This window comes from Protopterus annectens, chromosome 1.part0 (genome assembly GCF_019279795.1).
Source record: "Protopterus annectens isolate FY-2018-M chromosome 1.part0, PAN1.0, whole genome shotgun sequence".
NCBI classification, from domain to species: Eukaryota; Metazoa; Chordata; order Ceratodontiformes; family Protopteridae; genus Protopterus; species Protopterus annectens.
The window spans coordinates 1,342,820,468-1,342,843,444 of record NC_056725.1 but is presented as its reverse complement, the minus strand read 5'-3'; the positions used below and the strand labels follow the sequence as shown (position 1 = coordinate 1,342,843,444).

The 22,977-nt window shown below is 41.4% G+C and overlaps 1 long non-coding RNA gene across 1 annotated transcript in view; it reads right to left on the bottom strand.

Annotated features, from left to right (window-relative positions):
- LOC122798032 overlaps nt 1–15,577 on the bottom strand; it is a 186,264-nt gene extending 170,687 nt beyond the window's left edge. Inside the window, exon 1 of the long non-coding RNA XR_006364205.1 lies at nt 14,715–15,577. This is a non-coding gene — a long non-coding RNA (uncharacterized LOC122798032). The remainder of the gene's footprint in view (nt 1–14,714) is intronic.
- Nucleotides 15,578–22,977: the final 7,400 nt, after the last annotated feature.

Below are 22,977 nucleotides of genomic sequence, written 5' to 3'. Positions count from 1 at the left end.
ATCTTACCCAGATTTGTCATAGATTTCTCCCAAAAACTCAAGTGTCATTTAATTTCAGGGCAGCAGTTACTACCTACAGAGATCTTTAAACCCAGTAAAATAAAATAGGTATCTGCCTCCACTTCTTCCTCAACTATTTGCAAAGAATGGATACTGCTAGATTACATAATTTTATTTTTACTGACATTGAACAAGAAGCCAGCTTTTGTGCTTCTACTTTTACCTTCATTGACATGCTCTACAACTCTTCTACACTTTCAGCCGTCAAAGTGGGATCATCTGCAGAAGTGAGGCTGTTATTATTTCTCCTGGCAATTTTGATTCCAGTATCTGATTCATCTAAGCCAGCATTTTTCATGATATACTCATCGCATAAATTGAATAAGAAGGGTGACAGTATGTAGCCTTATTACACTCCTTTCCTAATGTTGATCCAGTCAGTTATTCCATATTAGGTTCCAATTGCTGCTTCTTGTTCTGTATATAATTGGGGTAAATAATGCGACCCAGTATACCTGTTTCAGTTCTGAGGAGCTAGCAGTGAGGCATGGGCGTGCCCATCCTGTTGGGTCATTCATCTAGGTATTCCCTGCAGGAAGGTGTAGTCCATACAGGGGAGTAGCTCTCAGAAGTAATAGGTGAACCCAGGGGAGCAGGCTACCAAATGATAGGTCAGGACTTGAACAAATCCCCCACTGCAAGCAGTCAATGGCGTCCCCCAGATGCCTTTAGGTTCTGCATTGTCCCTGTCTTAGAACAGAGATAGACTGAGGGCAGCATGAGAGACTGGATGAACAGGCAATGGAGAGGGGAACTGGGATAGCTGGAAAGTCACAAAGTTAAAGGCACTGAAGTAAAAAATAAAGCAGAGGTACATATTATCCAGCAGATGTTGGCAATTTGTTTTCTGATACATCTGCCAACTTCTACAACCAGCTTGCACATCTAGCACTTCTCTGTACACATATATTGATTGAGTCTTACTTTAGCACTACCCTACCAGCATCTAAAACTAGAACATATTGTTGCTAATTTAAGCATTCTTTAGCATTGCCTTTTTTGGGATTGGAAAATAAATTGACCTTTTCTAGTGTCATGGCTGTTGTCATGTTTTCCAAATTTACTGGCAAATTCCCAGCAGCACTGTAACAGCATAATTTTGCAAGATTTAAAACAATTCAGATGGAATTTCAACACTTCTTACAGCCTTCATATCAGCAGGACTTTCTAGGATGTCCAGCTGTAAATCAGGCAACATGCCATTGTATGTCCCAGTGGCATTAGGCTACTCTTTATATTTACATTCATGCCACCTCTTCTTAATATATTCTGCTTCTGCTATATCTCTCCCATCTTTGTCTTTTTTACCTGTTTCCCTAACATCACCAATCTTCTTCAACAGATCTCATCTTTCCCATTCTGTTGTCTTCTTCCAGATCTTCACACTGCTGACTACAATATGCCTATATATCTCTAATTGCTATTGTCTAAAAGTCTGCATTCAGTTGTGCATATTTTCCTATCTCCGTTATCTTTTGCTCTTCTTCCTTTCTCAGCAACTTCTAAAGCTTCCACAGCAAGGGAGCCCACAGGATTTTTTGCAGGGAGGTGCAAACCCAGAGCCCCGCCCACGGAGCCCCACCCCCTCCATCCATGGAGCCCCACCCCTCCACCCACTGAGCCCCACCCCCACACAGCCATTACAGGGTCCCATTACTTGGCTATTTCTCTCCACTTGCCATAAACACTGTTCAAAATTCTCAGTGTGCATACTGTCTTATGCTTTACTTCTACAATGATTACAGGTATCTAGATTTAATTAGGAAGATTAGTTTTTTTACATACCCCATGTACATTGCAACTAACTCAAGGGAACTTTCAGCTGGCAGCCCTTTTGAATTCTGATCAAGAAGGCTTGGCTGTTCAGTTCTCTGTACTGGAATAATTTCTCATTCATTGCTAATAATCATTTTATTTACTTGGGTACTAACAGAGTTTTACTTTTTACCTACCATAAAGACAAGATATTTGTTTTACCTCAAAATACTTCCCCTTGTTTTATTTATTTATTTGTAAGTGACTTAGAAACAACTACAGGGGAATAGTGTTCATTAGCTCAATATTTTTCATGTAAGACACTAAACTGAGTCTCATGAGCCTGTTCAGATTATACAGATTTAAAACAGATTAGTTTATAACACTAGTGTTCTTTGGCTTCCAAGATTAGCTCTCAGTAACACAAATTGCTGTTTAAATAAAAGCTGGCATTCTGTGCTCTGAATGCACGACACATTATAGCTGTATTTAACTTACACTGTGTGCATTCACTAAATTATGTATATCTTTTAATTAATGCTTAATCAAGCATTTCTTCATAATCCCAACATTGACATAGTTGCAAATCATCACTTCATCTTTTTATAGATAATGCCCTAATATACAGTTGTTTTACATTAGGAAGGTTTGTGGCAAGCACTGTGGTGGCAGGACAGGTAGCTTTCATCCTTCTAAGTTGGGAACTGCTGATGAGGAGCCAGTCCAAGCTCTCTCTTGTTTCTGGTTTAGGGCACTTGGCTTCAGCCAGTTATTTTACATTAAGAAGTGGTCTGGTCTGCACTGGAGAAGAGGCTGGACTCTGCCCTTCTCTCTGAGGATTTTCTGGTGGTTTTGGGTTTATAGTATGGAGATATTTGAACTGTATCTTACTGAAATTGGTTCACCTTGTTTGCTTGGTTAGCATAGACTAGATCCAATCTGAATCTAGAATTGTTTATATTGTTGTTGTTTGTGTTGTTGTTTATTTCCTTGTTCCATTCCACCCTAAACTCCTAATACATAACTTCTCAGCACTAGTGATATCTCACTTGCATGCATTACTTTACTGCTTTTACTTCTTTGTTTGTTTCAAAGAAAGTTACTGTTTGTGCTTTTTGCATTTAGTTGCACCTTGCACATTGCACTCACTTGGCACTTACCTGGCAACTCTGTCACTAAAGCAATTATATAAAATTAAAAACAAAAAACCCCATCACCCACTGGCCCTCTTTTCAATTTAAGTTTCCCCAATATTATTCTAGCAAGTCAAAGGTCAGTTGTCTCAATCTACCTCCGGTCCAGCTGGTGAATCTGGGAATCTGACAATAATAATCTTCTCATCTACACAACAACCCTCCTCTCCTCCACAATCACACTTACTATGAGATGTGGCATTTAAAAAAACTGGAGGAGGAGTCTCTCACTCAGGACTGGGAAAGCAGGACTCTCACCTAGGATGCAGCACAACACACAACCAGGAACAGAATAATACACACCACCCACTACTAAAACACATACATACACACAAGCACATACAAACACAGCTCTGAGTAAAATTTACCTAAACATCAGAGGCAGAGGCCTCCAAAGCAGACACAACTGCTGCCAAAGCAGAAGCCACACAAACAACAAACTGCCAAACCACCAGTGTGGCAAATAGTCCACACAGCCCAGGCCAAATAATACAAACACTGATTACCTAACCTACAACACCCATACTGTCACTCTCGCTTTACTCATAGCACCACACTGAGCATCCCAGGGTCGGTCCCTGCAGGAGGGCTCTGACCACGGAGGCCGGCATACTTATAAGACAAGTACACGGCTGAAACTGTCTACATGAAGCAGTCATTGTCCATGCTGAAGGATGACTGACCTGTGGTCCACCTCCCTGTGTGAGGAAAAGAGAGACATAGAGGGTCCGATGTCACCATGCTGTAGGTGAAGGGCTCCTCCAGCTCCGCAGGCCTTCCTTCCTTCACCAAGAATGATGCCACAACATGAGATAACTGATCGGCTTTAACAAAGGTACACTGGTATCCCGCCAATCGCAAGAGCTTCTAGTGTCTGTTCGTCTTGACACATACAACAAAAGAAACCACTGTCTGTCAACTACCCATACAACTCACTGTGCCTGGGAAATTTAGGATCTGCTATATTGGCTAAGGCCTTTAGGAGCCTTTAACAAACTTAAAACCTAAACCTAGAAATTCTAGGCCTAAAAAAACTGAAACAAAAACTGCCAATCTCAAATGCAATGCAAAAATATGCGCAAATGAACTTGCTCCGCCATGGAACTTGGCTGTAACTCAAACTGCAAAACTGTCCTTGCTGTCACTGTGCCCTGATACATGTGCTGTAAGGCTGAGATAGTTCATATCTGAACAGGGCCTGACCACACTGCCACAAACCCGGACCCCCACACCGTGAGATCAGGCCACTCGGACCTCACACAAATAATAAAGGTATCAGGGGCAAAGCACCCACGTGCACGAACCAGGTTGAGCAAACACATAACTAAACAAACAGTCCCATGGTATCTACAGGCCTCCCTGGGCCACTGCTCTACCTCAGCTATGGCAGCTTACCAATGCAACCTCTCAAACTCTCCAGGACCAACAAACACCATCATAATCCTGGAGGTCTACAAGACTCTCACCACCAAAGGGCAGAAGCCCTTTCCCTACGTTCATAAACGTCAAACTTGTTCATAAATAGTCACTCATCAACAGCGGTTCCTGATACGAGAGGAGCTGAATATTAATTAACTAGAAAAGCTACTCACAAAATGGAAAAAATCCAATTTGACAAAAATAGTATCATAATCATGGACAAATCATAAACAATCATCATCCACATTGGAAATCAACACCCTGGAAACACCCAGAAGAAAAAATCCACAAGTAATAGTACACTAAGCAAAAGACACTACTACAGAGACTGAGCCCTAAACTTCACACCACCACTAAACTTGCCCTCCCCTATCCAGATAGCTGAAGCCCTTACAATAGCCTCAAAACCAAGAGGCATGACTGAATTTCAAACTCTCTAAAGCCAAACCTCCAGCACTGATTCAGTCAGGCAACGAAAATAAAACCAAGAGCTTTTTTCAACAATGAGGAAGCCAATAAAGGAGAAAGCTAACAATGAGAGAAAAAAATTATAAAAAAAAAAAAAATCGATGATCATTATTAGTAAAAAATCCACCTGAGCAAAAAAATTGTTAATACCAATTTTGAGAAGAAAAATTTGGCCAACAAGCCTAAACTGGAATAAAATGGGCCACATATAATCAGGAGGAAACAGATGGGGACCCAGATACAAGAAATGACCCGAAACCCAGATATATTCAGCAATGATCCAAAATGATACAAAATTCTTGGACCCCACAGACCAACCCCATACACAGACAGCTCCTATGGAAACTCACCCCCTCCCGGAGCCTTGACCTTAGCTAAACAACAGCTGCTATGCTCAGGTACAAATCTCCAGCTTTGGCCAAAAAGCTGCTCTCTCTAATGCACAAAACAAATTGCGGCCTGGACGGATGGGTATGACCAGGGTTACCCACACAAGCAAAAGTCAGACTCAAGCCGGTCTCAGCTGGGGTCCCACAGGCCCAAGGGCTTGGGCGGTGTTTGCATCTACTTCTACTTCCTACAGGGCCAACATGGGAGGACACAGGCTGAATTACGAACAAGAGCCAAAAAATCTAGTCTGTAATAGTGGCAAGTTGACATGACACGGATCATATTACAATCATAGGGGGGAAGATCATGCTTTTTGAACTTGGTGACTTGGTTGCCTGAATCCAAGGATCAAGGTGAAGTTGTGCGACGAAGATCAAAACACTCACCTTGGTTGACCATTCACCAAGGCATCCCAGGAGCACATTAGAAGGACGGTAAGCAAAACCACCATGTTGGACAAAACATGGTACAAGCCTTTACTGCAAACTGCCAAAAAAAACCCATTAGGGTTAGACCGCTGGGCCATGTCCTGGACTCCAACGACCACAGGGTTAGAGCCACCAGGGTTAGGTCCATGGCCTATTGTCTCAACCCGTGTCCCAATGGAAAGTACAGGGCCCAAAGGATGGCTTCCTATTTGCAAACTGCATCAATGGAGAAGTGAGGCATCCATGTGGTTCGACTTTGGGATGACCAAAATCCAGATGCAGGCAGGCTGAAAGCCAGGGTGGAAAGGTGTCCAGGACACGGATAACGAAACAGATAGCTGGTGCCAGAGCCTTATACAAAAAAAAACCAACGCATATCAATGAACATAAGCCAAAAAAAACAAGGTAACAGGTAAGCTAGGCCAAGGTGCGACACAAACCTTGGCAACCATTATCACTGGGGCTGACTGGCACAGTTGACAAGGACCTTCACATTATGCAATTTATAAAGGTCCGAATCTTTTCTAACATTCTTCATGCTGCATCCTGAGAAGATGAATCTATCTCTGTGAATTGTATCTTCTGTACTTACCCCAGATCTCACATGTATCTGATCGAATGCCCTCAGCCCCATTATCATTACACACGCCAAGCATTTGAAGAAAGAGTTGGTGTACAAAAAATTCCTATAAGCTCAGTAAAGGACTGTGCCTGGATCGATCTGCCAGAGGTGAGAAAACCCAGCTCCCACATGTGCCAGAGACACCAAGTGCCCACAGCACCCCCATGTCAACATAGCCCGCCCCAAAACCACCTCAAAAATTAAAAGACATCAGAGCCACAAAAATAAACCTTAGCACGGATATACGGATTAGACTCAGGCGTGCTGGAGGGATAGAAATAGGATCCCTATGCTGCTGAGGTTAAATCTCCCTCATGTCCTCTGTGGTGGAACAAAATCCTGTCCATGTGGGAGGATGTGGGTGGTGCTGACTCTGTTCAAGAGAAATTTACCAGGGATCGGGGAGATCGAGGGTTTACCCCAGGAATCATCTCTGTGTCACTGCTGGACAGAGGCACAACAAACTAATCCATTTTACAAGAGGCTTATAAATGCCTTGGGGCAGACGGCTAGTATAAAACCTATATGCACATTATTAATTATTTTTTCAAGATTAGTTTTACTGAGTGGGCAAGGGAAATTCTGGGTGCTTTCTGATTTTGTGTGGTTGACCCTTAGTTATATGAAACTGGGTCTGCATTATCACTGATGTGAACAAATTCATTATATGCTTAACTAAAAGATTTAGACCTTTTTTCTTGACACAGCCATTACAGTATCCTTCCTGTTACTGTGATAAGCAAGAGTAGCCATGCATAAGAAGTGTACATATTTATACATATGATTATGCACGATTATATACAGATTGTATTAATTATAATATAAAATAATTTAATTATATCCCTTCTATAATACAGCACCACTTGTTAGACTGTGTTTTAAATTTATAGTTTTGAATGTTTTTCCAGCAAGCAATGAAACAAAACATACGAGCCAATAATGACAAACTGCCCAATTCAAAACATTTCAACCATAAAAGGCCACTTAAACTTTTGGCATTACAATCCATCAATGTCAGTCAGTATGCACAATCTCTGCAGAAGTAAAAGTCATCTGAATAATTCCACATTATAGATATCTGAAATAATGAAGAGGTTGTTGCTAGAAAACAACTTTATATTTCAGCATTTCATCAACAAATTCAGTGCCTGCTGCCCTTGAAGAATACATTGCCTATGTTACATTAAAATGGTAAGCTGGTATATTTGCAATACAGAATGGGTGGTAAGCTAAAAAACAAGTTCATAGTTATTAGGCATCTCATCCAAAGGATGACATAGCCAGGACTGCAGCACTCCACCCCCTTAAAATACAAATATACATGCTGTGGGAGTAGAACCTATAGCCATCTGCAGCAAGTTGCAAGTATGCTACCTGCTGTACTACTAACACTGCTTTAAAATTCTATACCACAATAATGATACCATTTGCTAAACAAAACAGTTGCACATTTTAAGCAGACTTAGCATGAGCAGCAGTAAACTTCTCTTCCCTTGAAGCTCACAATTCCTTGAAAATACACTTGAAAATAAATTCCACCTGCTAACTCTAAATAGGGCATTTCACTTTCTCTCACACACCTCAACCTCTGCAAGAAATCTGGACAAAGCCCAACATAAACAGGGACAGATTAGAAATATTACTCTCATGAACTTAGAACATTGCTAGAATAACAGGATTTATGTTAGTATGCATTTTATATGATGGACAGAAGGAAGGTTGGTATATTGTGTGTGCAAGAGACCAGATGGAAGGGGAGTAAGGCTAGGTGTATCGGAGGTGGGTTCAAATTGTTTTATCACGGCGTGGATGGGAGGAGAAATGGCATAGGAGTTATCCTGAAGGAACAGTATGCTAAGAGTGTTTTGGAACTGAAAAGAGTGTTGGATAGAGTGATGTTTATGAAGCTGGAAATTGATGGTGTAATGATGAATGTTGTTAGTGCATATGCTCCACAAGTTGGGTGTGCGATGGATGAGAAAGAAAAATTTTGGAGTGAGTTGGATGAAGTGGTGATGACTGTACCCAAGGGTGAGAGAGTGGTGATTGGAGCAGATTTCAATGGGCATGCTGGTGAAGGGAACAGAGGAGTGGATGACGAAGTGATGGGTAGGTATGGTGTTAAACAACGGAATGCAGGTCAGGTGGTAGTGGATTTTGCGAAAAGGATGGACATAGCTGTGGTGAATACGTATTTTAACAAGAGGGAGGAGCATAGGGTGACATACAAGAGTGGAGGAAGATGCACACAGGTGGATTATATCTTATGTAGGAGGGCCAGTTTGAAGGAGATTGGAGACTGTAAAGTGGTGACCAGGGAAAGTGTAGTTAGGCAGCATAGGATGGTGGTTTATAAGATGACTTTGGTGATCAAGAAGAGGAGGAGGAGTGTGAGGGCAGCACCAAGGATCAAATGGTGGAAATTGAAAAAGGGTAATTGTGAGGTGGAGTTCAGGGAAGAGTTAAGACAGGCACTGGGTGGCAGTGAAGAGTTACCAAATAGCTGTGTAACTACAGCAGAGCTAGTAAGGGAGATGGCTAGAAAGGTGCTTGGTATGACATCTGGACAGAGGAAGGACGATAAGGAGACATGGTGGTGGAATGAGGAAGTACAGGAGAGTATACAGAGAAAGAGGTTTGCAAAGAAGAAGTGGGATTGTCAGAGAGATGAAGAAAGTAGACAGGAGTATAAGGAGATGAGGTGCATGGCAAAGAGAGAGGTGGTGAAGGCTAAGGATAAGGCATATGAAGAGTTGTATGAAAGGTTGGACACTAAGGAGGGAGAAAAGGGCCTTTACCAATTGGCTAGATAGAGGAACCAAGCTAGGAAAGATGTGCAGCAGGTAAAGGTGATAAAGGATAATGAGGGAAACATACTCACAAGCGAGGAGAGTGTGTTGAGGAGATGGAAAGAGTACTTTGAGGGATTGATGAATGAAGAGAATGAGAGGGTGAGAAGGTTGGATGATGTTGGGGATAGTGAATCATGAAGTACAATGGATTAGCAAGGAGGAAGTAAGGATAGCTATGTAGAGGATGAAGAATGGAAAGGCTGTTGGTCCAGATGACATACCTGTGGATGCATGGAGGTGTTTAGGTGAAATGGCAGTGGAGTTTTTAACTAGATTGTTTAATGAAATCTTGGAAAGTGAGAGGATGCCTGAGGAATGGAGAAAGTGTTTTGGTACCGATTTTTAAGAATAAGGGTGATCTGCAGATCTGTAGTAACTACAGAGGGATTAAATTGATCAGTCACAGCATGAAGTTATGGGAAAGAGTAGTGGAAGCTAGGTTAAGAAGGGACATGATGATTAGTGATCAGCAGTATGGTTTCATGCCGGAAAAAAGCACTACAGATGTGATGTATGCTCTGAGAGTGTTGCTGGAGAAGTACAGAGAAGGTCAGAAGGAGTTGCATTGTGTTTATGTAGACTTAGAGAAAGCATATGACAGGGTGCCTATATAGGAGTTGTGGTATTGTATGAGGAAGTCAGGAGTGTCAGAGAAGTATGTAAGAGTGGTACAGGATATGTATGAGGGTAGTGTGACAGCGGTGAGAGTGACAGATGCATTTAAGGTGGAGGTGGGGTTACATCAAGGATCAGCTCTGAGCCCTTTCTTATTTGCAATGGTGATGGACAGGTTGACAGATGAGATCAGACAGGAGTCCCCGTGGACTATGATGTTTGCAGATGACATTGTGATCTGTAGTGAGAGTAGGGAACAGGTGGAGGAGACACTGTAGAGATGGAGATACGCTCTAGAGAGAAGAGGAATGAAGGTCAGCAGGACTAAGACATGTGTGTGAATGAGAGGGAGGATAGAGGAATGGTGAGGATGCAAGGAGTAGAGGTGACGAAGGTGGATGAGTTTAAATACTTCGGATCAATAGTTCAGAGTAATGGTGAGTGTGGAAGAGAGGTGAAGAAGAGAGTACAGGCAGGATGGAGTGGGTGGAGAAGAGTGTCAGGAGTGATTTGTGACAGACGAGTACCAGTAAGAGTGAAAGGGAAGGTCTACAAGAGGGTAGTGAAACCAGCTATGTTATATGGGTTGGAGACAGTGGCACTGACAAAAAGGCAGGAGTTTGAGCTGGATGTGGCACAGTTAAGGATGTTAAGATTTGCACTGGGTGTGATGAGGGTGGACAGGATTAGGAATAAGTATATTAGATGGTCAGCCCAGGTTGGAAGGTTTGGAAACAAAGCCAGAGAGGCAAGATTACATTGGTTTGGACATGTGCTGAGGAGGGATGCTGAGTATACTGGGAAAAAGATGCCAAGGATGAAGCTACCAGGTAACAGGAAAAGAGGAAGGCCTAAGATAAGGTTTATGGATGTGGTGAGAGGGCATGCAGGTGGTTGGTGTGACAGAGCAAGATGCAGAGGACAGGAAGAAATGGAAACAGATGATCCGCTGTGGTGACCAAAAGAAGATGATGATGATAATTGTATGCATTTTTCTATAGGATATGACATCTAAAACTCAAATGTCTGTCATTATTTAGCAACTTCAATCCTTTTTAGGAAGAATATGGGGCAAAAAATCTAGACATTCTGCAAAATCCTGGACAGCTGAGGGGTATGCTACCTCCTTCTTATACAGACAATATTTGTTTCTTATCCAAGAAAGACCTGATGCCTGACACAACTATCTACTTGGTTCATGGGGAAGACATGATCAAAGTAAAAAATGAACAGCAAGCAAGAAACAAGCTCAAGATAAATTGCTTAAAGGATTCCTGCACAAGTTATGGACCACACATGATAGATTGGCATTCTGTTTAGTTTACGGGTAAGCTTGCAAAGATGACCGCAAGTCTCCGACAAAAGATGACTGCAAGTCTCCAACAAATGTAATGAGCTTCTGAACATATTGTAATCCTGTCCTTTTATTACAAATACTGTCATATGCATTTCAATACCCAAGGCTTATACATTATCTAGTTATGTAAATATTCTCTGCATGGCAACAACGAAAAGGCTTTCAATGCTGGTAATTCTTTAACAGTATGCTTATTAAAGCTTACTTGCATCTTACAATCTCCGACAAGCTTACCTGATGGTCATTAAATCATTGCTACTTAAAACAGAGCAACAGGGCACTGTGACAGCATACATTTCCTGAATAATAAGATGCATAAATCAACAGTATAAAAATATGACAGAAAACCAGAACATTCTGCAAAATCAAGGACAGATGAAAAGCCACGGTCGTACTTGTGGTCTACCTTGGATGGGGGAATACTCTGCACACTTACACTGCATAACTGCTCCTTGCCTTCCTTGGACACATCCAGAGCCACTACAATGGGGAGTGGGGTGCAAGAAGTATGTCACAATTTGAAATGTCTCTGGCTGACAGTGATGGCTCTGACACTCATACCTTTCAACTTCAGAGCAAGAAATCTGGACAAAGCCATACATAGAACTAGACGTGGGACACAGGCCCAAAAATAAGGACAATTTTTAAATATTGCTCTTATTAACTTAGATAATAGAACAGTAGTAGGTCTTGCATTAGTACGAATTTTCTGAAGGGTATGAAATCTGTAACTCAAATGTCTGCCATAATTTTCTAACTTCAATCTTTAATGATTTGCCACTAATTTGCCAGAAAACCACAATTTTATGAAAAACAGACCAAAAATGTGATGCAAAAATATATATATATAAAGTTGCCACACAATACAGCTGGGAACCTGTCAAAAAAGGGACACCTTTTTAATATTAACACTGTTAACTTGAGCAGCTAACAAAATAAGAGTATCTACATGCATTTCTGAAATAAAAGTAATAACTCTGATCATTACAGTTATATATAATTGTAAACCCTCCACATTTTCTTCCAAAATTGCCATTTTGAGGAGGGATTATTAGGGGAGAGCAACATTTTGAGCCAAAATTGGGAACAATGGAGAGATTTGGATATTCCGAATTCTACAAAGCGATTTGCACATACCTCTCAACCTCTTAATGCAGGAAATATGGACAAGGCCAAATATATTTGGGGAACATACAAACACTACTGAAAATTGCTCTTGTATAAACTTAAGAGAGTTGATAGAATAACAGGTCTTGCATTAGCATGCATTTTTCTGAAGGTTATGATGTCTGAAACTCAATGTCTGTCATTTAGCAACTTAATTCCTAAATGATTTGCTAGAAAACCACAAATTTTATGAGGAACAAACCAAAAATAAGAAGCAAATATCTATTCATTCTGCAAAAATATGGACAACTGAGAGGTATAGCTCAACTGGGGCTGTCTGAGTTTGCTACCCTTTCCCCCCTCACAAAATCATGGTCGAATGGAGCCTCCCCCCTGCAGCCATTCCAATGTCCCATTCCTTGGTTATTTTGCCCCATTTACTATAAACACTGTAATGTGTATACTGCTTTACTTCTGCAATGATTTAGATTTCATTTGAAAGTTTTATTTTGCATTTTACAGCACAAACCCTAATAGATATATGTTAAACAAAGTAATGCAGTCTCACAATGAAAACAGACTTAGCATTAAAACTTCTCTGCCCTTGAAACTCACATGCATTGAATCAGCATTGAAACCCACATTCAAAGAAAATACATTTTGCCAGTGGCAGATTAACTCTGGGCTGTTTTCAAAATCATAGGCCCCTTGAACATGAAACATACACATGCTCTTTGATACACCTTCCTGACTGTATTACATTATATTCCTTATACAATACAGTCCAGTTGTTAGAGGGCATTTTAAATTTATTGTTTTGAACATTTTTCCAGTAAACAATGAAACAAAATGCATACACCAATGACAAAACTGCCCAATTCAGAACATTTCCATCATAAAAAGTCTACTCAACCTTCTATAGTCCACCAGTATCAGTAAATATGCACAATCTCTGAAGTAGTAAAATCCACATTAAAGATGTTAACAGGTTCATAGTTACCAGGTATCTTTGCCAAAAAGGACTGCAGCATCCACCCCCTTTACAACACAGTACAGTAACAGCAATGCCATCTACCTATGTGGGAGTAGAACCCACAGCCTTCAGCATCAAAAGCAAGTACACTACCTGTTGTGCTATTAACAATGCAAGCAGACTAAGCATAAGCAGCACTAAACTTGTGTTCCCCTGCATCTCTCAGCTCCTTGTAAAATCTACTCGACACTCAGCTGTATCTCTGAACTTTGCAACACAAGAAATCTGGAAAAAGTCAAAATTTATTGGGGGGGAGGCAAAAGGCCAAAAACCAGGGACACATTTTAAACATTGCTTGTATAATGTTGGAAAGTTGCTAGAATAAAATGCTGCGTTACCACCATACATTTCACTGCCACGTCTTGAACCCAGGGGACCCTATGCAAAACAGTCAGAGCAACATACCACTATGCCAAATTAGCTGTTTTGTGAAAGAGGAAGACGGAAACCTTAATAGCTACCATTTAGTGAATTCAGTTCTCACCATAGCACAGCTGTCAACCTCTTAGCACAAAACACCTGAACAAAGCCAATAATGGGTGAATACAGCCCCCAAACATTCAGTGAATTCAGTTCTCACCATAGCTCTCAACCTCTTAGCAAAAAACACCCGGACAAAGCCAGTAATGGGGGAATATAGCCCCCAAACATATTCAGTTCTTACCATAGGTCTCAACCTTAGCACAAAACCTGGATGAAGCCAATAATGGGGGAATGCAGTCCCAAAAATAGGGACAAATTTCAAATATTCATCTTATACACTTAGAAAAATTGCTAGAATAAAAGCTTTTGTGTTACCATGCACTTTCTGAAGAATATGAAGTCTGATATTCAAATGCATGTCATTTTTAACATTTGTTAACCAGGAAAGTCTGACTTGGAACAAAAGCTAATTTTTAGTAGAGGCCCAGGGAGAAACACTCCAGACAGACACATCTTTGTAAGATGGGAGGAAACAAAAACAGGGAGGGCATGCAGACTCCACACAGAAGTTAAGGCACCCCAGCCAAGAATCAAACCAGAGAACATGTAGCTGTCAGGCAACAATGCTACCGCTGCATCAATGCACAACTGGCTTTACAAGGACACAAAAATACAGAAACCACAGATTTTATGAGGAACAGAACAAGTATGAGGGAAAAATCTGCAACATTTTTACAGATGGTGGTGGGTAGGGAATTCAGGCTCTTGCCACCTAGGCCCAAGGTACAGGGTTCAAGCCTTATTCTCTACCCACCACCATGTAGCACCTGGGGCATTTTACACACAGACACATGCACAGACACACACACAGACACAGACACACACACAGACACACACACACACACACACACACACACACACACACACACACACACACACCTGTTATCTTCAGTGAAGTAAACCCATCTGAAAACCGTTTCACACACACCTACCTTACTCCGTCTGTTATCTTCAGTGAAGTCCTCCTCGCAGGTAAAGTAAACCCATCTGAAACCGTCCGTTTCAGTTCCTGCTCGCAAACTGTGCACCGCGCGATGTCGATGATGTCAGCATCTGCGCCTGGACTTGAAGGGCTTCTTAAAGAAGAATGCCCAAATAACTTTTTTTTTAAATTTTAAATGAAAAGATTAACTAGTCAGCATATTCCAGGCGGGTGCAAGTGCACCCCCTTGCACCTGCCTGCGGGCGCCTTTGTTCCACAGATGGTCATTTTGCTTTCTTAATCTTCTTTCTATTTGGAATATTTTTGATGCTACCTCCTGGATAAGATCACAAACTTCTGTCCATATTTCTTGAGGTACTCATTCCACCAGGTCTAATACCTATTCCTCACCACCATTACATATTCATTTGGAATATTATTATGCTCTTATCTCACTTTCCTAGATTTTTGTTTGTTTTCTTTAATTTAATGTGCAATAAGTAGCTGTTGATGTGGGTCACAATCAGCTCTGACAGTTTGCTGACTGTATGGAACTCTTCCTGATCTAAATGCAAAGTATTTTTTTTTTGGCTCCTCACAGGCAATCATCAGCTACTCCAGGATCTTTTCTCCTTCACTGGATCTACTGGGCTCTCTACCTCTACCAGACTTATTCCAAAACCATATTCAGGGATGGTAAGGAGATCAAGTCACCTAGAGAATTATCATATCGTTGCCAAGAAGTGTTTTTGCTTTATATCTCAACCCTTCCCTCTTGCTTGCATACTCATAGGTGTCCACGGAAAGGACATGCTGGCATTTGTCCTACATCCATGGTGACTCAAATAATGCTCAGTGCCATTTTTACATTTAGCTCAACTCAAACCCCCCCCCCCCCCCCGCTTGCCCCAGCCTGCACTAGGGATTGAACATGAATTACAACTGAGTTAACACCCACCCATCCAGGATGGGGACACCCATCTGTCCCTGCAAGTGCCTCAAATGATCGATCTGCTAATCAAACTTTGGTCACCTTGGCCATAGTCAGGGCTTTATCCCTCATGTCACTGCACTGGCTCTGACTACGAAGTATATAATCAGTCTAGTTTTAGTACATTCTATTCCATTATTAAACTAAACCAGTTTTAACTCTTGCCCTAATATGGTTCTTCCCTTTTAAAGTAACATAAAAAGAGATGTAAAACAGCACAAGGTGTGTGTGTGTGTGTGTGTGTGTGTGTGTGTGTGTGTGTGTGTGTGTGTGTGTGTGTGTGTGTGTGTGTGTGTGTGTACCTTGCTATTATAAGGTTATTTTTTCACATCTTCAGAGCATGGTTACAGTGTTCCATATATTGCACAGTATTTATGTGTTTTACAGTATGTACTTCCTGCATTTTTGACTTATAGCAAACGTAATGTTTTGAAAAAACATAGCTGTTAAACATCAAGACTTTTTTTTACTCTCTTTTATGTATTGTTTGTTCTTAATCTGTGTTTTCAGTTTGTGGATGAGAAAGTGAGTCAACACCTCTCATTTTTATCTTATTAAACTTAGACAAATGAAAGTTCTGATACCAAGCTCAGCAGGATTTGTAGACTTTAAAACCAGTTAGTAATCTATTGACATACAGATTTATATTCACTATGAACTCATAAAACCTTAGACAACTGTTGGCTAAAACCCATGTAAGTCTGAACTTCCATTCCCGTGACTTGGTATGTGACTATGAAGTGCTGCCAATCAAATGTATGATTGCCAGAAGTAATATAAAAAAAATGTTGATCTCTAATGCAGAGACTATGAACTTCTGGCCTTTGTTCTGCACTATCAAGTACAGTCAGTTGGCAGCCGTTTCTACAAATGCTGATAGACTGACCTGCCAAAACAACTTTTAGCAACAGTGGAGTTTTCTCTTTTCTCCACTGTTGTGTGATCATATAGTAGGTATATATATGTTTAGGGGTATCCCCCCTCACAGGCGGTACAGGGAGAGGGTTTGACCCCTGGTACATCTTAACTCTGAGATTTGCTGAAAATTGTTTTGGCAGTTTTTTTGGCAAACTTATTTTCACGGAAAGTAAATTTGATCTATCATGATTTTTTTGCTGTCTCCTTCCTTGATAGTATATGCCCCTGTTTCTTAACATTGCACATTTATCAAGTTAACTGAAAAAATTAGCATTTGTGAATATATCCCTAAACCCCTTTGTACAGAAAGAACAGGTATGTTCCAACTACCATAGTCTGATCACAACACCTATCATTCCATGAATGTAGTACTAACCATTCTGATTTTCCCAGCTCCTTCCCTATCACACAGTCATTTTGTAACTTATCTACCGCTCCAAAGTGGTATACAGGTTAATCGCTACCAATTTATCGATCAGTAGAGTACACGTTATACTATCAAACATATTTGTAAAACTGTTTTACGTGCCACGTACTAGTGTACAATCGAAGCGGGCTCTGACCACTTTTCCATAAAAATCACGTTTGCACTTATTTGTAGTCCTAGCTCTTGTATAACCCTGATAGATTTCATTTAAAACTAGACAATATAATTTGCTGGTTGGAGTATAAGTTCCTAGATTACATTAAATGACCATACACAGAATTAATATTGACTGTTAGAACGTACTCACGTTTGCATTGTTGCCCTTACCATTATAAAAGGTATTACCAGAGCTCTCTTCTAGTCTCCAAAAGCCACAGCACTCCACTCAATGTATATTGAAAAAACTAACAGTCTTTTATTCACATCCAAAACTCCATAAGATTTAGCGCTTTCATCTACTGCACCATGGACTTCTTCAGAATCAATAAAAAGACATTCATCACTGATATTTATACCATTTTCAAGCCAATGAGTTCATTAATTAACAGCAACTACTTCATTAGCTTAAAGCAACAGTAACAATCTGCCATGTGAGTTCCAGTTTAAATTTAAAAAAAAAACTGCATATATAAAACACTAAAACTTATAAATAAACAATATGAATAACCATTGTTGTTCATAAAAAATTTAAAAATATTAAAAATAGGGCGGCCACGGTGGTGCAGCAGTTAGCGTTGCCGCCTCACAGCAAGAGGTTCTCTGGTTCGATTCTCAGCTGGGGTGCCTTCTGTCCGAAGTCTGCATGTCCTTCCTGTGTCATGTGGGTTTCCTCCAGGTGCGCCAGTTTCCTCCCACATCCCAAAGACATGCTGTAGGTGGATTGGACACTCTAAATTGGCTCTAGGCATGAATGCATGCATGTGTGTGCCTTCTGTGGAAGGTTGGGTGCTGGGCTGGCAACTCAGCACCTTAAAACTCCACTGCCAGTCATGAGCAGTCAGGTGATCCCCTGTGGCGACCCCTAAAAGCCAAAAGAAGAAGAAGTTAAAAATATTAAAAACCTAATAGCAATGAACATGTTTTTATGCTGTAAACTTGTGTTCTTGTAACTATAAGGTGTTCTAATGACAAGCTGAAGCTTAACCAATATACAATACATGTATAATAGTGTGACATTTATAACAATGATACACTCATACTTATTGTTATATCTATCGTCTCAATTTCAGCAAATGTGTAATAGTAATGTTATCATTAATACCAGGGACACAAGTTGCATTTAACAGCAACTGCCATCTCACCTCTCTCTCTTTCAAAATAACTTTTATATCCCCCCCCCCCCCGGGCTGTGATATAACTATTTCCACAATTCCAAACCTGAAAGCAGAACAAGTAGGATTAGCTACTATGTGTCTATATAGAGCACTATTTTTGTCCTTTCTCCTTATATTACAAAGATGTTTGTATAGCCTGTTTTTAAAATCTCTACAGGTTTTCCCTATATAGAATGCAGCACAGGTGTTAGACTTAGCTAAGTATATCACCTGCTTAGTATTACAGTTCCCTTTCTTAAAATATATCTTTGTTTTATTAACATGCTCTAGGATAATATAGTTGCCTTCTATGATAGCAAAGCACTAATTACACCTGCCACATTTCCTAGTACCTTCATTAGTTCTTCCTTGTGCTTGTATACCTCTATTATATTCAAATTTATTTTTCAAGTTTGGGGCAGTTTTGGACATGAAGTTAGGTTTCTGCCCTAAGATTCTACAAACCTCGGCGTCACCTTTTAGGTGAGCCCAATTTCGTGTAACTATATTTTTTACTATTTCTGCTGTTGGATTATATTCTAATATTAATGCTCTACTATAACTATTATTTTCCTCTGTATTTCTATTACTTACCAATTCTGCTCCTAATAATAGTTTATATGTTTTGCCCCATTCTCTTATAAAACATATTGAGAAACATCATTAATAATAGAAATGGGGTATCCTCTGTCCTTAAACATTCGGCCAATATTGGCAATCTCACTTCTCATCTCCTCAAAGTCAGAGATCATCCGAGCTGCTCTTATACACTGCCCTTTCAGTATACTCTTTTTGTTTCCAAGGATGACAACTACCATATTCTAAATAAGAATTACTAAAGGTGCTTTTCATAGGTTCATAGGTTGGTACTAGGCTATCAGCCCTAGGGCCTATACAAGCCTAGCCATAACAATTCCCTGGCTATTTCTTCCCACACTATTTACTTCCCTGGACCCCTGTCTAGCAGGGCGACTGATGTGATCCCTGGGGTGAATTTCCTTTCTCCCATCTAATCGTCAAGGATCCTTTCGAAGAAGACCAAAGAGGCACTCTGCTTGACATGTATGGGCAATCTATTCCAGAGTCTGGGGAGTCTCTGGGTCAGGAACCTATCCCTCCAGCATGTTTATTTTATTGTGATGACAAGGTTTAGATCCCTGGAGCATGTGGCTCTGAGGGATTGGGATTTCTTTAAGTGTAGCATGTCCAACAGCTCTGGGTTTGACATCGCCTTGTATGTTAAGCAAAGATCGCCTCTGAGTAGACGATATGCGACAGAGTATAGGTGGAGTTTTTTAAGGCTGTCAGCGTAGGGCATCTGCTTTAGGCCTGTGATTCTTTTAGTGAGGTATTTCTGCAGCCTTTCCAGTTGTTGCAGATGTCTTGAGAGGTACATACCAAATGGGGCATTGTATTCTATAATGGGTCTAATGAGGGATGAGTACAGTGGGACAATGACCTCCATTTTTCTGGATGAAAAGCCCTTAGTGATGAGGTGTGCCACATAGAAGGATTTCCTGACTGTTGTGGTGATGTGGTTATCGAAGGTGAGACCACTGTCCACCTGTGTCCCTAAGTCTCTTATCACACTTTCGGTGTTTAGCGTACTGCCACCTATATGGTAATTCACGGATACATGTTTTTTACCAAAGGGGATAACTTTGTTATCCAGAGTCCCTTAGTGTTGGCCTGTACTTCAGAGAAGTAGATGCCAAACAAGAGCGGTCCCAGGACTGAACCCTGAGGTAATCCACTTGTCACTTGTCTGGAGCTGGATTTGGAGTCAGCTACTTTTACAGTGTGGGTTCTATCAGTAAGCCAGTTAGCAACCCATTGGGTGACGTAGGGATTAATGCCCAGCTTAGTAAGTTTATCTATGATTCCAGAGTGGGGGATGGTGTCAAAGGCCTTGGCAAGGTCTAGATAGGCTGTGTGGACCACCTTACCCTTGTCCATGGCTCTGAAGACTAATTCGAAGAAGTCAATCAGGTTCAGGAGACAAGATTGGCCCTTCACGAACCCAAACTGGGTGGGGTCCAGTGTTTGAAGGTTGCCAATGTCTTTGTTTATACGTTCCATGATAATACGCTCCATGGCCTTGCAGATAAGGCTTGTCAGACTGATAGGACGGTAGTTTCCGGAATCCAAGGTGGATCTCCCCTTGTGGAGTAGGATAACTGTAGCTCTGCGCCACTCAGTGGGCACGAAACCTGAGGTGAGGCTATGATTAAACATGACACTTAGGTGAGGTGCCAGTTCATATTGTAGGTCATGTAGTACACAGCCTGGGATGTCATCTGGTCCCATGGATGCTGTATTCTTAGCTTTGGAGAGTGCGTTTTTTTACCTGTGTGGCCGTTATTATCGGAATTTAGCAATCTTTCGGTATTGAGATAGGCCATTTAGGGGGTGAGAGGGGGGTGAAGTTGGCACTGAATCGATCTGCCAGGATATTGGCAATATCCTTGGGATCAGTATATTTAATGCCATTCTGTTTTAGCTCAGAGCAGATCTGAGCATTGCCATTTAGATTCTTGACATAGTTATAGAATGCCTTGTGGTTGTCTTTGGAATCTTTGGCAATTTTATTTTTGTAAATAGCTTTGGAGGATTTTATGAGGGATCTCAGTTTCTTACTGAAGCTGGTAAGGATGTTTTTTGCATCCTGGGATTTTCCTCTTTTCTGCAACAGTTTCTTCCTTTTTTTGTAAAGTTTGTTTATGGCAGGGGACCACCAGATTGGTTTCTTTTTTTTTGGATGAGAGCATCTTGGTTCTATTTGGGATGGCACGATTTATGCATGAGTGGATGTGCTTGTACAGTGTCAGCAGCTGAACTTTCAGCTCCCATCTGCATGGGTGTCATGAAGTTTGTCACTTCTGACTTGAGTAGCATGAAGTTGGCTTTGGAGAAGTTTTTATGGAGGTTTCCTTACTGGGGGGTGGGGGTGGGGGTGGGATGTGGATGTTAAGGGTGATTAGCTTATGGTCAGATCTGACTAACGAGGGGGTGACCATAGGTGTGGAGCATCGATTTCCCATGTTGGTAATGACCAGGTCTAGGATATTGGAGCCCCTGGTGGGACTATGGATTAGTTGATCCAGGGCGTTGGAATTTATGAATTCCAAGAACCGTTGGGCAAAGGTGTTGGTACAGGAGTAGTTTTCCCAGTTAATGGCAGGGTAGTTATAATCACCCAGTATTAGGGTGTTTGGTTGTATCTTAATATTTTCCAGTATGTTTAGAAAGGTGTAGTGAGAATCTTGGGGTATGGTGGGGGATCTGTAGCAAGCTACAATTTGGATTGCAGTCTTACCTAGTGTTAGTTGCACCTGGAGAATTTCAGACGCATTGTGTTGGGCAACTAGCCTGGTGGTGTGAATATCCTTGGAGAATATTGACACTCCTCCACCTTTAGTGTTTCGGTCCTGCTTTGGTGGCTGAAAAGTGTGGTAAGAGTTGTAGCCTGGTATTGCAGGGGTGCTCTCTGGAGCCTTGAACCAGGTCTCAGTTACAGCATAGATATCGATGTTCTCCATTTTTAGGAGTGCCTCGAGAGAGTGCATTTTGAGGTTTGGACTTCTAGCATTGAGTAGCATTACCTTCAGATTTTGCATGCTTGTACCTGTTATGGTGGTGGTTTTGTCCTTTGAACTTTGCCTAAAAAAGGCACTATAGGGGTGGCAAGAGCCTTAGCCAGTAACCTGAATCCCAGGGGAAATAGGTGCAGACCATCTCTGGCAAAGCATCGTGGTCTGTCAATCATGTCGTCCCAGGCAGACAGATACTGGATCCCCTTTGAATGACACCAGAAGCTTAGCCAATTGTTGAAGTCAATCATTTTGTCCTTATATTGTGGTATCATTCTGGGCGAAGGCAGGATGCTACTCAGGGCTAGGGTCATACCTGCCTGGGCCACATGATCCAAGAGCTCTTCCATGTCTCTTTTCATGTAGTCCATGGAGGTACGTCTCAAGTCATTCACTCCAACATGGTCAATGACAGAGTCATATTTGTACTTGTGGAGTGACTTGAGTGCATGCGTTATGTGGTGGATCCTGGCACTCGACAGGCAGCTGACTGTAATTTTCTCCTTGTTCAAACTGGTGAGAGGGACATCAGTTTGCCGGACTATAGAGTCACCTATGACTAAAGTGTTAGGTACATTGTCTTGCCTTAGGGGCTGTTGCTGGGTGGCACACAGGTGTTGTGAACTATGTGACACTTTGGTTGTGATTGGTGTTTGTTTGCATTTCAGCTTCAGAGGTCCTTGTTGCTTGGGCAGGTTACAGTTAAGGGCCTCTGCATATGTGGATTTAGTGTTGCTATATGTGGGTGTTGGTGGTGTGGGTTTAGAAGGGCTATGTGTTGCTTGAGGTGTAGTATGGGTGTTAACCTTCTCCTCTTGACTGTCTAGAAGAATCTTGGGTGGAGAGAACTTTGCTTCCATTTTGGCTATGTAAGTGCATCTCTCACAGGTTGTAGTGTTGGGTGGTAGGAGGAGAGGGTTGTCTGTGTACATGAGGCAATTGCTGCATTGCCCCAGTATGCCCAGATTCACCAGGTGGACAGGAGAAATCACCAGAAGCTGACCCTTGGACATGCCTGGTTTGGTGCTTCTTTT